This window comes from Pristiophorus japonicus, chromosome 15, assembly GCF_044704955.1.
Source record: "Pristiophorus japonicus isolate sPriJap1 chromosome 15, sPriJap1.hap1, whole genome shotgun sequence".
Classification (NCBI taxonomy): Eukaryota; Metazoa; Chordata; class Chondrichthyes; family Pristiophoridae; genus Pristiophorus; species Pristiophorus japonicus.
This window is the reverse complement of record NC_091991.1, coordinates 37414741-37431387: the sequence shown is the minus strand read 5'-3', so window position 1 is coordinate 37431387 and position 16647 is coordinate 37414741. Positions and strand designations below refer to the sequence as shown.

General features: G+C 48.9%; 3 long non-coding RNA genes across 3 annotated transcripts in view; 2 read left to right on the top strand and 1 right to left on the bottom strand.

The window, feature by feature from the left end:
* The window catches only part of LOC139280703 (uncharacterized), a 115440-nt gene extending 115147 nt beyond the window's left edge, over positions 1-293 (top strand). Inside the window, exon 3 of the long non-coding RNA XR_011596749.1 lies at positions 272-293. This is a non-coding gene — a long non-coding RNA (uncharacterized lncRNA). The remainder of the gene's footprint in view (positions 1-271) is intronic.
* LOC139280701 (uncharacterized) overlaps positions 1-16647 on the bottom strand; it is a 65945-nt gene that overhangs the window by 12781 nt on the left and 36517 nt on the right. The gene's annotated exons all lie outside the window — the stretch shown is intronic.
* Positions 314-16647, top strand: part of LOC139280702 (uncharacterized) — a 44709-nt gene continuing 28375 nt past the window's right edge. The window contains exons 1-2 of the long non-coding RNA XR_011596748.1: positions 314-360; positions 11873-11951. This is a non-coding gene — a long non-coding RNA (uncharacterized lncRNA). The remainder of the gene's footprint in view (positions 361-11872; positions 11952-16647) is intronic.

Here is a 16647-nt window from a genome sequence, read left to right as displayed (position 1 = left end):
TAGTGAGGGATACAGATGTCTAGTGTTTGCATGGAGGCTACAAATGAGGCATGTTATGCCAGAAAGCTTACAAATGTGTAGAACATGGAAAAACTTTGGGTAAATGGGTGAGTGAAAATTCCTTGGGATTCCAGGAGTGAAGATAATTGAGGCTCCTGAGAGACGGGTAGGCTGGGCAGGAAGAAAATTGTTGACAATTTATAAAATAGTAAGTTGCGACTTGTTTTGGTTACATTTCTTTAGGTGTTTATAATATAAATGTTATTTTCAGATGTGTTTGATTGTGTTGGTGAAGTAGCAACGCTGAAAATAAAAGAATTTTGAAAGAATTTTGTGAGAGATGTGCTATGCGGCAGTGACGTAAGTACGAAAGGGTTTTTTGATTGTGGTTAAATTTCAGGATTTCTGATTATGCCGTCACGGGGAACCTCGGTGTAATAGATGTTAAAAACGCTATTATTGAGCTAAACATAGCTCTCAAGGAACGGCCCAGATGAATCAGGTAGGAGCCTCATCACTGTATGTGAATCGGGATCCTATGATGTATATAGGACTTCCTGCTACGTTAAAGGTGCTATATAAATACAACTTATTGTTGTTCATCTTGTTTCCAGGGACAACTGTGCACATGCTGTCAGTTGAACCAAGCAATGAAGAGGCAGTAGCCCCCAAAACATAAGTAAATAACTATTTTTTGTGGGGCACGAGGAGTAGGAGTGCTCCTCTGAGCTCCACAAGGATAATGTGGCTGCTGCTGCTCTGGGCTCTCCCCACCATGATTGTTTTCCTGGACATGCCTGTATGCGTGCATGTTGGCCCGACAATTATGCTCCCGGGTTCGGGTGGCTCCTCTTGGGTGCCAGGCCGCTGGCCCAGCCAAAACACTTCCTGCAGGCCCAATGGGCCAAAGTTTAAAAATCACGAAGGCTTTCCCCTCAGGTGTAGACACCGCCCCCATTTACACCGACTTCCGGATCAAAACAAAAAAAAAAACAAAGAGCGGAATTTCTTAAAAGAGTCGACCTGAACCGCAGCTGCAGTAAAAACCATCGAAAAGGGGTAGGAGCACCCTGTTTCGGGCGGGGGGCAATTTCTACCCCTAGGACTCCAAAAGAGTTTCAGGAATGATGTACCATCAGTGACTTGCTCCAGTAGTGGAAGGTGGCATCGTCGGAACAGATGCAACAGAAACGGAGAAAATGGGAAGATGGAAGGGAGTCCTACAGGAAGAGTGGTGGGAGGAAGTGTAGCCCAGGTAGCTGTGGGGGACGGAGGGCTTGTCGCAGATATTCATGGGTAGCTGAACCTCAGAAATAGAAATAGATAGAGAAATCGAGCAATGTGTAGGTAAGGGAGGGGTGGAAGTTAAAAGCAAAGTTAATGAAATTTCCAGTTCAGCTTTTGTTTTACTATATTTTGGGACTAAGTTACAGAAAATTTGCAGAAAAAACAAATACATTTTTTTGTCTAAAATCCAGAGGCTGTGACCATATCTCAGGGGACTAGAAATGTAGCACTAGACTTTCTTTAGTTATACATTTTTATTCATAGTCTAAAATAGATTAGAAAAATATTCACTTTTATTTTGTTTTCCCACACCTTTAAAAAATTCCATTTTGAGCACAGTTAATGGTTCACATCAAATTAAACACCAGTGTAAAGTTGCTAAATGCAGAAAAATTGTATTCATGCAGTCCTGAGAAATGCAGCGCTAAAATCTCTTAACATAAGGTGCAAATTGGAGGTTTGCACTACTAAGTGATTCCATAGTAGTTTGTTTTAACATGTTGCAATACTGTGAATATGTTGGAGCACCTTGGAGAAATTATCTAATGACATTAGAGATTAAAGGGATACTGAACTAAAATAACTAACACATTGCCAGAGAGAGAGATTGGCTTGGATTAAGACAGTATGTGTATCATCATCGACATATTCAGTCCATCGAAATCGAGGAAGACTTGCTTCCACTCTAAAAGTGAGTTCTCAGGTGACTGAAAAGTCCAATACGAGAACCACAGTCCCTGTCACAGGTGGGACAGACAGTTGTTGAAGGAAAGGGTGGGTGGGACAGGTTTGCCGCACGTTCTTTCCGCTGCCTGCGCTTGGTTTCTGAATGCTCTCGGCGACGAGACTTGAGGTGCTCAGCGCCCTCCCAGGTGCACTTCCTCCACTTAGGGCGGTCTCTGGCCAGGGATTCCCAGGTGTCGGTGCTGATGTTGCATTTTATCAATGAGGCTCTGAGGGTGTCCTTGACACATTTCCTCTGTCCACCTGGGGCTCATTTGCCATGTAGGAGTTCCGAGTAGAGCGCTTGCTCTATCAGCCTCTATCGGCCGCTGATCAGTGGTAGTACCTTACCTGTGAATCAACTAGTAATAGATTCAAGCCACGCTCCAGGGATTTGAGCACATAATCTAAGTTGCCATTTCAGTGCAGTACAGCAATTACAACTTGTGTTTTATGTAAGGCCTTTAACATGGAAATTGTCCCAAGGCGCTTCAAAAATGTGTAATGAGACAAAAATGGATGCTGAGTCAATGAAGGAGACATTAAGATAAGAATTAGGAGAAGGCCATTTGGCCCCTCGAGCCTGCTCCACCATTCAATAAGATTATGGCTGATCTTCTACCTCAACTTACTTTCCTGTACTATCCCCATATCCTTTGATTCCCTCAATATCCAAAAATCTATCAAATGTTGTCTTGAATAGACTCAAAGACTGAGCCACCACAGCCCTCAGGGGTGGAGAATTCTAAAGATTCACCACCTTCTGAGTGAAGGTGTTGTCAACTGCTTGGCCAAAGAGGTAGATTTTAAGAAGGATCTTGAGTGATATGGGGTGGGAGGGTGGCGGGGTCTAAAGCAGGAATTCCAAGCGTTGGGCCTACACAGCTGAAGTCACAGCCCTAATGTTGGGGCGAAGGGAGGCAGGATGCACAAAAGGCCAAAGATGGAGGAGTGGAGAATTTGGCGGGGTGGGCATTAGGTCTGGATACGGTTACAGAGATAAGGAGCATCAAGGTCATGAGTGGATTTAAACACGAGAATGAGAATTTTCATTTGGAAGCACTGGGGGACCAGGGAGTAGGTCAGGAGAAGGCAGGACCAGTTGTGGGATAACTTAGGGATGGCAGAGTTGTGGATGAGCTAAAGTTTATGGAGAGTGGAAGATGGGAGGCCAGCCAGGAGAACTTTGGAATAGCCAAGTCTGGAGGTAGCCAAGATGAAGGTTTCATTACTGAAAAGATGCTCCTTTGTTGAATGAAGCATTCAACATTCTTTCAGGTGAGGCCTTAAACCAAGGCCCCTCACTGCCTGTCCAGCTAACTGTAAAAGATCTATTCCACTATTTGAAGAAGAGGAGGGAACTCTGCCGCTGTCCTGCCCACAGTGATCCCTCAATCACCATCACTAAAACACATAGGGGCCGAAATTCAGCCTCCCGAAAATACCTCTTACAACGGAATGCAGCGGCCACGTGGCGGAGTCAATATGCCACTGATTTGGCGTCGAATGGCCACCGCTCGCAAAATTCTCCTAGGTGCTTTTTCCAGCGGTCCCCACTTCCATCCCACTGCTGCCAACCGCTCCTAAGTGCATCATCAAAGTGCGCACCGCCGATCTCCCACACCTCACGCTAAATTCAGGGAGAAAAATCTTTGGGATTTTTCTGTCGGTGCACTGTTTTCAATGTGCGCAACATGGCTGTACGGCAGCCATTCAAGGGGTGGGCGCACTGCCGCAGCCGCCATTTTATTTTTTTTGTCAGCCGACTGCCGGGTCGGCCCAACAATTATGCCCCTGGGTTCAGCTGGGCCGCCAACAGGCAACCTGGCACCCCCCCTCTTGGGTGCTTGGCCGCTGGCCCGGCCGAAACCCTCCCTGGTGGCCCTAACTAAAAGAATCGCAGAGCTTGCAGTCGCCATCCCCTTTAAATGAAGGGGAGAGAGGTGGTGACGCACAAGCATCATGACGCCATCGGCGCTACACTGATGATTGACAGCGGCAGAGATTCCGTCCCGCCTCCACTTCCGCCCCTCTAGTGTGCTCATCGCCGCACTACTGCCCTCATTATGACCGATTTCTGGTCCGCTCGAAAAAAAATGACAAAGAGCTGAATTTCGCGCAAAAAGCTACCTCATCTACCGCGGCGGTGAAAACACATCAAAAGCGGTAGGTGGGATCCATTTCGGGTGGAGGTGAATTTCTACCCCGTTATTTGTTAATTTATCTCATTGCTGCCTGTGGAACCTTGCTGCGTGCAAGTTGCCTGCTGTGTTTCTCTACATTACAAGAGTGAGTACATTTCAAAAGTACTTCATTGGCTGTGAAGCGCTTTGGGACATCTGAAGGACAATTGCCAAACGTGCCCAACGCATGCAATCGGGTGATTCTAACTCCCAGCTCACACCTGCACATCGACAGTGAGCTACCCGCCTGAAATGGGCGGAAAGCAGCAGCTGGCTGACGGGTGAGTGAGCGAGGGTGAGTGCAAGTTTGGATGCCAGGAAATCACCGGCTGGTACCAAAGGAAGGCTCATCGACAAAAGGAAAGTCACAGGGTGCAGGTTTCGGGAGGGTCTCGCTGGAGAGAAGGAGAAAGTGTTGAGGTCAGGGAAAGGCCTTTACTTTCCTTGAGCCCTCCTGCTGCTCCTGGCCCAACAAGGAAAGTAAAAAAAAAAAACTTGCCTTAATCAGCCTCTTCTGAACCCAGAACCCCTGCTAGCTGTATTCACATGATGGGCAAACCACAGCAGCTTCCCCACTAAGGCTGGAGTCAAAATTGCAATCTGGGCTTTTGCTGCCAAAACAGGTGGGAAATTGGTGGGTGTAATTTATTTGCTTCATGGGTTCTTTGCTGAAGAATTCACAGCAAAACATTGATATTAAGAACTAGTTGGTTTATCAGCAAAGGTTTAACAATCACACTCTACATCACCAGTTCATCCACCAGGCTCACAACCATCTGCCTCATCATGGATCCCCTGAACCCAATTGGCTGGGGTTTTATTGAGTCTTGTGAACATCACGTGACTGACTAAGCCACTCCCAACTCAACAGCTCTACAACTATTTTCGTTACATCTGTAAAACAAATGTAAAACAAATGCCCCCTTATTAAAGGGGTATTAAAACCGACAATTTAAACAAATTAAACTTTAAACTTTAAATGGTCAAATAAAAATTTGGTTGCCGGGGGTGATGATGCACTCCAGTCCCTCCGGTGCACACCTCTCGTGGAAGGCCACGAGCGTACTGGTGGACACCACGTGCTCCATCTTCAGGGACATCCTGGCTCGGATGTAACCGCAGAAGAGAGGCAGGTAGTCGGGCTGAACGACCCCCTCGACTGCCCGCTGCCTGGACCGGTTAATGGCCCCCTTGGCCTTGTCCAGGAGAAGTCCTACGAGGAGGCCTTCCGACCTGCCCGTTCCCCTCCGCACAGGGTGCCCAAAATCAGGAGTGTGGGACTGAAGTGAAACCAGAATTTGAAGAGCAGCCCCTTCAAATATTGGAAGAGGAGCTGCAACCTTGTGCATTCCACATATACATGGAACCTGGGAGCCCGTGAACCGACTTAAAAACTCATTGCATGGGACAGCTCCGTGCAACAGGCCAAGTCCCAAATAAATAAAGGGAGGACTCCCGTGTAAAGAGCACTCCATTGGGGACCCCCGCCTCTTCCGGACGACAAGATGGTGCGCCATGGCATGTCCAGATGGCAGATGATGATGGCAAAGTGGAGAGTGTGCAAGAGCAGCCCGTACAGGAAACCCCTCCGCACAGAACTGAAAGGCACGGAGGGGATTTCCTGGAGGAGGCTCAAGTTGTGAGGCTCCAGCTTCCGAGGGAGGTTTTGAGGCCTGGCGCCGATGAGGAATTCCGTCCGGACGGGGGTCAGTTCGGACGGGATCACTCCACATGCTTGAGCACCCTTGACACACCTAATGCAGTCAGGGCCTAGTGCTGTTTTTAGCGACTCGATGGCATTGGCCGCGTGCTGGATGTCGGCCCAGGATAGGTGCTGTGCCAGCTCCTGTGGTGCCATCCAGCTCGCTCCTCCGCCATCGAGCAGGTCCCTGGTCACCTTGCCAAACACAGCCCTCTCATCCGCCTGCCACCTAAAACCACGGTTGTGGAGGTACGGATTCCTGAGCAGCGGCTCCCAAAGGACAGCCGCCACTCCAGACGGGGGTGAATTGTGCTTGGTGGCGACTCTGTTCCAGACCCTGATGAGTTCCTGGTAAAAGACAGGCAGCCCCCACATGGTGGTCATAACGTCCTCCAAGTTTCAACAGCTCCACAACTCTTTTTGGGAAGCAAAATTAAACATTTGAATCAAGTGCCCCCCCGATCTGGGGGATACTCCAAACACTTTTCACGTGCCCTTTTCTTTTGAGTTTTTTTTTTTCTTTTGGTGATTTTTGTGGGGTTTTTTGGGTTTTTTTGGGCAGTAAAACCATAAATTTTACAAGTGCCCCCTATAAAAGGGGAGGGGGGACACTAAAACCGGCAATGAAAACAAATTAAACTTTAAAACATATAAAATCAAATTAAAATTTGGTTGCCGGGGGTAACGATGCACTCCAGTCCCTCCGGCGCCCACCTCTCGCGGAAGGCTGCGAGCGTACCGGTGGACACCGCGTGCTCCATCTCCAAGGACACCCTGGACCGGATGTAAGAGCGGAAGAGAGGCAGCCATTCAGGCTGAACGACCCCCTCGACCGCCCGCTGCCTGGACCGGCTGATGGCACACTTGGCCGTGCCCAGGAGCAGTCCTACGAGGAGGCCTTCAGACCTACCCGCTCCCCTCCCCACAGGGTGCCCAAAGATCAGGAGTGTGGGACTCAAGTGCAGCCAGAAATTGAGGAGCAGCCCCTTTAAATAATGGAACAGGGACTGCAACTTCGTACATTCAATAAAAACGTGGTACGCGGGCTCTTCCAGACCGCAGAAATTGCAGGCGGCCTGGGAGCCCGTGAACCGACTTAAAAATTTGTTGCACGGGACTGCTCCGTGCACCACCCTCCAGGCCAAGTCCCCGATAAATAGTGGGAGGACTCTCGCGTAGAGTGCACTCCATCGGGGACCCCCGCCTCCTCCGGACGGCAAGATGGTACGCCATGGCGTGTCCGGACGGCAGACCAGGATGGCAAGTTTGAGAGTGTGCAGGAGCAGCCCGTACAGGAAACCCCTCCGCGCAGAACTGAAAGGCACGGAGGGGATTTCCCCGAGGCGGCTCAAGTTGTGAGGCGTCGGCTCCCGAGGGAGTTTCCGGTGTTTGGCGCCAATGAGGAATTCCGTCCGGACGGGGGTCAGTTCGGACGGGATCTCCCCACGTGCTTGAGTCTCCTCGATGCACCTAACGGAGTCAGGGCCCAGAGCTGTTTTTAGCGACTCGATGGCATCGGCCGCGCGGCAGACGTCGGCCGAATTTAGGCGCCGTGCCAGCATGTCTGGCGCCATCCAGCCCACTCCTCCACCATCGAGCAGGTCTCTGACCCTGGTCACCTCGCCAGCCACAGCCCTCTCATCCGCCTGCCACCTAAAACCACGGTCGTGGAGGTACGGATTCCTGAGCAGCGGGTCCCAAAGGACAGCCGCCACTCCAGACAGGGGAGAACTGTGCTTGGTGACGACTCTGTTCCAGACCCTGATGAGTTCCTGGTAAAAGACATGCAGCCCCCACATGGCAGTCATAACATCCCCCAGGTTTCAACAGCTCCACAACTCTTTTTGGGGCAAATGTTCAATGCAATAACAACGAGAACTGTATTCGAATCCGCGCATGTAGCGCACAATGGATTAGCAGTCTTTGCCTTAACCACTCGGCCACCTCAGAGTGTACAGCTCTACAAACCTGTGAGCATTCTCACAGGTGCATACATTACTGCCAGCCCAGTTTCCGCCAGATGGATATAGTTAGAATGGCCATATCGATTATGGGGCAGCAATCAGTACTGAACAAGGCCGAATTCCAATCGTTAAAATGATTATTTTTTAGATTATAATTTATTCAGCTGTAACTTAAGTTGTCATGTACATCAAGTTACAAGATAAATGTTATTTTTTTCTTCTTCGAACCTGTTTGAAGCACTTGGACACTTCATAGCCATTATTAGTTCATGGACCCACAGCTGAAATTCAACATCTAAATGGCCTCCTTCCATGCTGTATGATTCTAAGACAACCAGATCAAGTACATCAAGGTTGCAATAATATTGCCAGTTACTTTTTGTTCATCTTCCTCATATTTATTTATCTTATGTAGCCCATAGTCGCTGTACTTGTTTTTTTTTTCTGGGTGGTGGGGGTGGTTCTTTTACAGTCAGCTCTTTTCATTAGCTTATTCAGCATTCAGTAAATATTGTGTGGACAGCTAATCATGCAGGCGAAATGAAAGCCTTTGAAGTTGTCCTGACATGTTATCTGAATGGCATTTGTTCAACATGAAACAGCGATCATGCTGTGAGTTTTTCTTGCTTTTTCAAGCAGCAGCAGCCACATATTGGGTACTTTGTACCTGCATAATTTAAACTTTTATATTATTTACTGTTTTAGATTTGACCTTATTAACGTTATGAATTTCTGTTTGTTTCTCATTTTTAAAAAGGTGAAACTTATAATTTAAGAGTAAAATACATATGGACTTCTGTAGGGTTTTGCTTTTCCCCCTTTTCTTCCAATATTTTTTGTCCATGTTCAACCCTCTTCTCATCTCTCCTCCCCTCCTCTCTGAAGGCAATAATTGACTCTTGCTTGAATGTGGTTCCACAGACAATGGTCACTCCTGCCCCTCACACACCCGCAGCTGGCCATTATTCAAGCATGAGCCTTCACAACGAGTTTCAGGAGAATGTCCCACCATGATGAGTGGGAGTGTCACAGCTAAGCCCAATCTTTATCTGACTGATTACATCCAGCAGTTATCATTGGATGCTGATCAGCAGCCAGAACCCTGGCCAATTGTTTTTCCTTCCCCTACATAAGGAACTGAGCCCAATTGTAGTGACCCTGTCACCATCTCAGCTGAGTTAAGCAAACTCAGCACAGCCACCTGAATCTTCTCTGTATATGATTCAGCTCCAACTGGACTGGAGTGCATCATCACGCCCGGCAACCAAATTTTAATTTGATTTTACGTTTTTAAGTTTAATTTGTTTTCATTGCCGGTGCTTTTAGTGTCCCCCTCCCCTTTTATAGGGGGCACTGGAAAAATTTGATTTTAGCGCCCCAAAAGAACCAAAAAAAAAAACAAAAAAAAAAAGGGGGCCTTGAAAATGTCTGCTGTGTCACCCAGGTCGGGTGGCATGGTTTTAATGTTTATGTTTTTGCAGGTAAACTCAAAAGAGTTTCAGCTCCAACTGGACTGGAGTGCATCATCACGCCCGGCAACCAAATTTTAATTTGATTTTACGTTTTTAAGTTTAATTTGTTTTAATTGCCGGTGCTTTTAGTGTCCCCCTTCCCTTTTATAGGGGGCACTGGGGAAAATTGTGATTTTAGTGCCCAAAAAAAAAACCAAAAAAAGAAAAACACAAAAAAAACAAAAAAAAGGGGGGAAAAAAAAAAAGGGCCTTGTAAATGTCTGGAGTGTCACCCAGGTCAGGTGGCACCGTTTAATGTTTTATGTTTTGCAGGTGAACTCCAAAAAGAGTTTCAGCTCCAACTGGTCCTGCAGGAGCCGCTGCTCGGGAATCCGTACCTCCACGACCGAGGTTTTATGTGGCGGTCGGAAGAGAGGGCTGTGGCTGGTGAGGTGACCAGGTTCAGGGACCTGCTCGATGGCGGAGGAGCGGGCTGGATGGCGCCAGACACGCTGGCGCGGCGCCTAAATTCTGCCAATGTCTGCCACGCGGCCGATGCCATCGAGTCGCTAAAAACAGCTCTGGGCCCTGACTCCGTTAGGTGCATCGAGGAGACTCAAGCACGTGGGGAGATCCCGTCCGAACTGACCCCCGTCCGGACGGAATTCCTCATCGGCGCCAAACCCCGGAACCTCCCTCGGGGGCCGGCGCCTCACAACTTGAGCCGCCTCGGGGAAATCCCCTCCGTGCCTTTCAGTTCCGCGCGGAGGGGTTTCCTGTACGGGCTGCTCCTGCACACTCTCAACTTTGCCATCCTCGCCGGCCGTCCGGACACGCCATGGCGTACCATCTTGCCGTCCGGAGGAGGCGGGGGTCCCCGATGGAGGGCACTCTACGCAGGGGTCCTCCCACTATTCATCGGGGACTTGGCCTGGAGGGTGGTGCACGGAGCAGTGCCGTGCAACAAATTTTTAAGCCGGTTCACGGGCTCCCAGGCCGCCTGCAATTTCTGCGGTCTGGAAGAGTCCGTGTTCCATGTTTTTATGGAATGCACAAGGTTGCAGCCCCTGTTTTATTATTTGAAGGGGCTGCTCCTGAAATTCTGGCTGCACTTCAGTCCCACTCTCCTGATCTTTGGGCACCCTGTGCGGAGGGGAGCGGGTAGGTCCGAAGGCCTCCTCGTAGGACTGCTCCTGGGCACGGCCAAGGGTGCCATCAGCCGGTCCAGGCAGCGGGCGGTCGAGGGGGTCGTTCAACCTGACTGTCTGCCTCTCTTCCGCTCTTACATCCGGTTCAGGGTGTCCTTGGAGATGGAGCACGCGGTGTCCACCGGTACGCTCGCGGCCTTCCGCGAGAGGTGGGCACCGGAGGGACTGGAGTGCATCATCACGCCCGGCAACCAAATTTTAATTTGATTTTACGTTTTTAGTTTAATTTGTTTTAATTGCCGGTGCTTTTAGTGTCCCCCTCCCCTTTTATAGGGGGCACTGGAAAAAATTTGATTTTAGCGCCCCAAAAAAAAACCAAAGAAAAAAGAAAAAAAAAAGGGGCCTTGAAAATGTCTGGTGTGTCACCCAGGTCGGGTGGCACGGTTTAATGTTTTATGTTTTTGCAGGTAGACTCCAAAAGAGTTTCAGCTGCAACTGGATAAATTTGCAAAACCATTACAGAACTGTGCTGCACCCAAGGCTAACTTGGGATCAGCACAGAGTTCTTGTGATCACCTTTAGGGATGAAGTAGAATTTATGCAGACATTCCCTCAAGAAATGAAAGGCGTAGAACAGCGTCCATGGAAGGGTAGATTACAGTCTGTGGCAGGAGCACGCGTAATGAGCTGAATGGCCTTTCCTCATTCTGTGGGTCCAATTTTTCCCAACCCCTTTTTTCGGCGCAATTACCTTAAAAGCGCCGACTTTGCGAGCTGGAAACGGCACTGAAAAAAAAGTGACCACATCCTGCCCGCTCTGCCGAGTCTCCGGTGTCCCAGCATTGCGTAGATAGTGAAGTGGGGGGCGGAGCAACAGGCCAGCGCAAAAAACACTGCCGGCGTCTGCGCGCATGCCCCTCGCCCTCCCAGCATGTCCTGCAGTCTGTGAGCAGGACCCGATGCTCGCAGCCCCTAACCCCGGCCAAAGGGACGCCCCGATGTTTGCCGCACCCTATCCTCGTCCGAGTGACCTCCCGCGTTGGCCGGCCCGCTGAGTTCCTGGGCCGAGGTAGGACTTCAGTTTTATTTTTTATTTATTGATGGTTGTGCTTTGTTTAGTGAGGAGAGTTTTGATTGGGGGCGGGAGGAGGAGAGTTTTGTGGGGGGGGGGGGGGGGCGCGGGAGGAGCGGGAGGAGCAGAGAGTTTTTGGAGGGGTGGGGGGGAGAAAGAGTGTTTTGATTGGGGGGGAACTTTAAAAAAAAAACTTGATTCTGGCATAAAGATAGGACTTGTATTTTTTATTTGTTATTGATTGCTTATTATGTTTTGGCCTTTGTTTAGTGCTTTGTAAGTCTTGGTGCTTTAAATGTACTAACCTGTGCCGAATTCTTAACTGCCCGCAATGTTTTTCAGAGCTGACCACATACGCTGACCTAAGTCGATTTGGAGTAAGTAAGAGCTGGCCAAAGTGGCATAAATGGCCAAAACTGGCGTAAGTGTCTGGGTACGTCACCTTTTGGAAAAAAAAACTGACCTAATAAAAATTGTACCTAACTGACTTAATCTGGAGCAAATTTTGGGGGGAAAATGGCATTTTTTAACTTACGCCAGAAAAAACAACTTGCTCTCAAAAAAAATGATGCAAGTCATGGCCAAAATTGGGCCCAATGTTTTGTTTTCTCATTATTAGTCAATAATACATTCCAAAAATAATGATCAAAAATTCTCTCACCAAGATGCTAAGTTTGCCTTGGGCTGTTAAACACTCACTGGTTGCTTTCTCAGATGAAATTGTTATCTGCTCATCTGTAGAGGTTTCTATATCATCACTCCAATGCCTAAGGATAGCTCTTTGAACTAACGTCAGGAGAAGCAGGATTAACTCAACTGCACATTTTCCCTATGAAGATATCTTAGATATGTTCGAACAGATCCAATACGGACTTATTTAACTCTGTAAAGCCCATAAATTTGTTTAATTTGGAGCAACAGATTATTTTCAGTTGTTGCATATGCGTAACGGGATTTGGGACAGTAACCTAGATTATCTGGTGGCGAGCATCTGATTTAGTGGTGCTAATTGGAGGGGCAGCAGTTAGAAATGGGACGAAGATCTGTAATGCTGGTCTTTCACCCACTTTAGTGCCCAAACAGTTGACGAAAATGAGGAGGTAATGACATAGGGCCCAAGTTTCGGGCCGCACCTAAAGCGCCACAAAGTGCGCCTAAAAAAAAAAACTCACCTATTCTCCGGCTCCCTGCAGGTCCTCTGGAGCTGGGCGCGGCGCAGCTCGAGCTGTGGGGGGCAGAGCCAGGTCCCTGCGCTGAAAACAGTGCCGAGACCTCTGCACATGCGCGCTACAATGGGTGCGCATGTGCAGTAGCTCCAGGCGGCCAAAACTGTGGGAGGGGCCCGAAGCAAGCAGCCCCTAGCCCTGGCCGAATGGCCTCACTGGGGCTGCATGGATAAGCTCCTCCCACCCGACTGGACCCGACCCGACCCCCGCTCTCCCCCCCCACCCCGGCGACCCGACCTCCGCTCCCCCACCCCCCGGCGACCCATCCTCCGCGCCGCCCCCCCCCCCGACCCGACCACCGCTCCGCCCCCCGACCCGACCTCCGCGACTCTTCCCCCCCGACCTCCGCGACTCTCTTTGCCCCCCCGACCTCCGCGACTCTTCCCCCCCGACCTCCGCGACTCTCTCCCCCCCCGACCTCCGCGATTCTCTCTCTCCCCCCCCGACCTCCGCGACTCTCTCTCCCCCCCCGACCTCCGCGACTCTCTATCTCCACCCCCCGACCTCCGCGATTCTCTCTCTCCCCCCCCGACCTCCGTGACTCTCTTCCCCTCGACCTCCAACCTCCGCGACACTCCCTCCCCTCCGCGACTCTCTCTTCCACCCCTGATCTCCGCGACCCCCCCCCGATCTCCGCGACACCCCCCCCCCCGGACCTGGGACCCGGGACCCAAGACCCGACACCGCCTACCTGTAAATCCAGCCTGAAGTCTTGGGCCCGGCCGTTCAGCCTCCTTCTCTCCCTCCCTCTCCTTCCCTCTCCTTTCCTCCCCTCCCCTCCCCTCCCCTCCCCTCCCCTCCCCTCTCCTTCCCTCCCCTCTCCTTCCCTCCCCTCTCCTTCCCTCCCCTTCCTCCCTCCCTCCTCTCTCATTCTCTCCCTCCCTCTCTCCCCCCTCCTCCTCCTTCCTCCCCCTCTCCCCCGCCCACCCCCCTTCTCCCCCTCCCCCAATCCCCTTCCCTCGCTGTCAGAAACACAGACACTGATAGACAGAGAGTGAGAGACACACACACAGACAGACAGAGAGATAGAGACACTGACAGAGACACACTGGAGGGGCCGTCCCAGCACACTGTTGGAGGACTCCCGGTGCTGCAGTCGGTAAGTAGAAAATGTTTTATTTATTGATTTTTTAATTTTTTTTATTTTTTATTAATTTTTTTTTGGATTGATTTATTGGTTGATTTATTGATGTTTTTATCATTTATTATTGATGATGGCTCTTTATTTGTAAAACTGAAGTGTCTAATGTTTCTAAACTTCCCTTTAACCCCCCCCCCCATTCCCTACGCCTGATTTGTAACCTACGCCTGATTTTCTAAGTGTAGACAAGCTTTGTCTGAGCATACAAAAATCTACACTTACTCCATTCTAAGTTAGTTTGGAGTATGTTTTCACTGCCTAAACTTTCAAAACGGGCGTAAGTGGCCGGACACGCCCCCTTTTGAAAAAAAAATCTGTTCCAAACTGAAACTATTCCAACTGACTCGAACTGGAGCAAACTAAATGCCGAAAATTGCAATTTCTAAGATACTCCATTCTAAACTAGTTGCTCCAAAAAAACAGGAGCAACTCAGGCCGAAACTTGGCCCCATAGTGATGTATTACATCCCATGTTCCATAATTCTCATCTCATTTGTGCTGATTCATATCCACACTAGTATAAACCGGACACCCAGGGTGGCTGGGTGCGATGGAGAAGAGCAAAGAGGATTTAAAAGAGATAAATTCATTTTTGTTGTGCTTTTACATTTTATTTTTGCTGTTGCCAAATATTTTGTTATCTGTTTATTTGCATTTATTGATGGATTGTCATTTCCCTCCCCCGTCACACTTCAGACAGGGCACAATGCCTTTCCAATTGGGACATCCCCTTGTTTTACAGAGTGCCAGTTCTGCACAAAGTCTAAAAGGTCATCGAGTGCACTCACGTGGCCATCTATGCTCCCTTGCTTATACCTATGTAAAAAAGAAAGGGGTTCGCTTTCTCAATGTGCAGCTCATTTGTGGCCAGCAAAACAGCTAGAGAAAGACAATGAAGGGTGCAAAATTCATGGGAGAACACCCCACCCCTCCCCCCCGCCCCCCTTCCCACCGCCCCCCCCCCGCCCCGCCCCCCCCCCCCCCCCCAATGTTTGGACTCATTGGAAAGGAAATTTAATTTGGAACTATCTACCAGAAAGTTTGAAATCCTAAAGTGCACATCATAGAAACTGTGAACTTTAATCAAATTTGGGATTTTACAAAGCAGATTGAATCTGTGTGGGCAGGGCTAAAGAACTAAAGGAACTATCCCTCAAAGAAACCAGTTTTGAGTATTGAAAGTGTCTGGGTATTGAAGTTAAAACAAATTGCCTGGGAGAATTGTGTGTACTCGAAAACCCTTCTCCACAGGAGAAATTAACATAGCAACAAATAACCCAGAGATAACTAACCACCAACCTGAATCTGGAAAGCCATTTCAGCATATGCATAACAAAAAGGCCCATCCAGCCCGCATGGAAAAAAAACAAGCACGGACAGACATTGCAAAGACCAAGCTAATATTTTCATCAGAAACAGATTGAGAAGATATGCACACCCGAAACAGGTTAACATTTTAATGAGCCCGCCAAAATATGACAAAGAATTATCGGGCCCGCCAAAATTAAACCAGGAATACTGGATTGATTTGGCACGAAGATTAGGACAGCTCAAACATATAACTGGGCCCTGCTTTAACAAAGGGTATGCTTATGCTAGTATTATGCTTGCTATGCATCAGATCAAGAAGGGAGAGAGACCACCGCAGCAGTTGTAACTAACTTCTCCAGCCTCGACGTCCTGAAACCGGAAAAGGAAGGAAGAACATCACCATCGTGGCAGCAACCGACCACAACCAACGTGGTACCACCAAAACCACCGCGATCGACCAACTTCAAAATAAAACTCCACAAGGAAGAAACCGAAGAATCGAAAGTTTCCACTCTACAATGTAAATCCTGACTACCAACAGGTGAAAACATTACCTAAAGAGACTTTAAACCTATGTCTAACGAAAGAAAACGGGTACTTACCCCCATAAGTCCAAAACGCGCTCTACCGCATCAGCGGACACCACCCAACTGAAGATTGCGCAGTAAGAAGTCTTCTCCGATGTTCGGGGTACGGCAAGCAGAACCTACAGAATCCAGTGAACCCCAAAATCGCAAACTACCACCAACTGACCATAAAGGATTGGTAAGCATAGTCCCTGTTTTAATCTAGTCAGTGTTAAGCATTGGGAGGTGGGAGGTGTATTATTCACTATAACCCCTTTGAATGGGTGATGTACTGTTTTTTATTAGAGTAATTATAAGTTTGACATTGCATTTTCTTGTCTTTAATAAAATCAAAGTTCTTTTGCACCAAACCAATTGTCTCTTGCACTTTACCACATGCCCCAAATAAATCCAGAGTCTCGAACCCAAGGGAGTGGGAGCGATTCGAACCACTCAGAAGGTCAGAGGTGAACCTGCTGCCGAGACCACCCCTTACAACACAGGTTCAGGGTTAGGGAAGGGGGAGACTCGGGGAAGATTTAGCTTGGTGAACAGTTTTGGCAGACAAAAGTGAAGCCCGATAGTGCCTCTGGTGGATGGCTAAACTAGTTGCACCAGATATGGTCAAGTCTGTACCCCATGGACTTGAGGGAGTGAGGGGGGAAAGCCATTTAGGATCGAGATGAGGAGAAACTTCTTCACTCAGAGTTATGAACCTATGGAATTCTCTACTACAGGAAGTTGTTGAGGCCAGTTCATTAGATATATTCAAAAGGGAGTTAGATGTGGCCCTTACGGCTAAAGGGATCAAGGGGTATGGAGAGAAAGCAAGAATGGGGTACTGAAGTTGCATGATCAGCCATGATCATATTG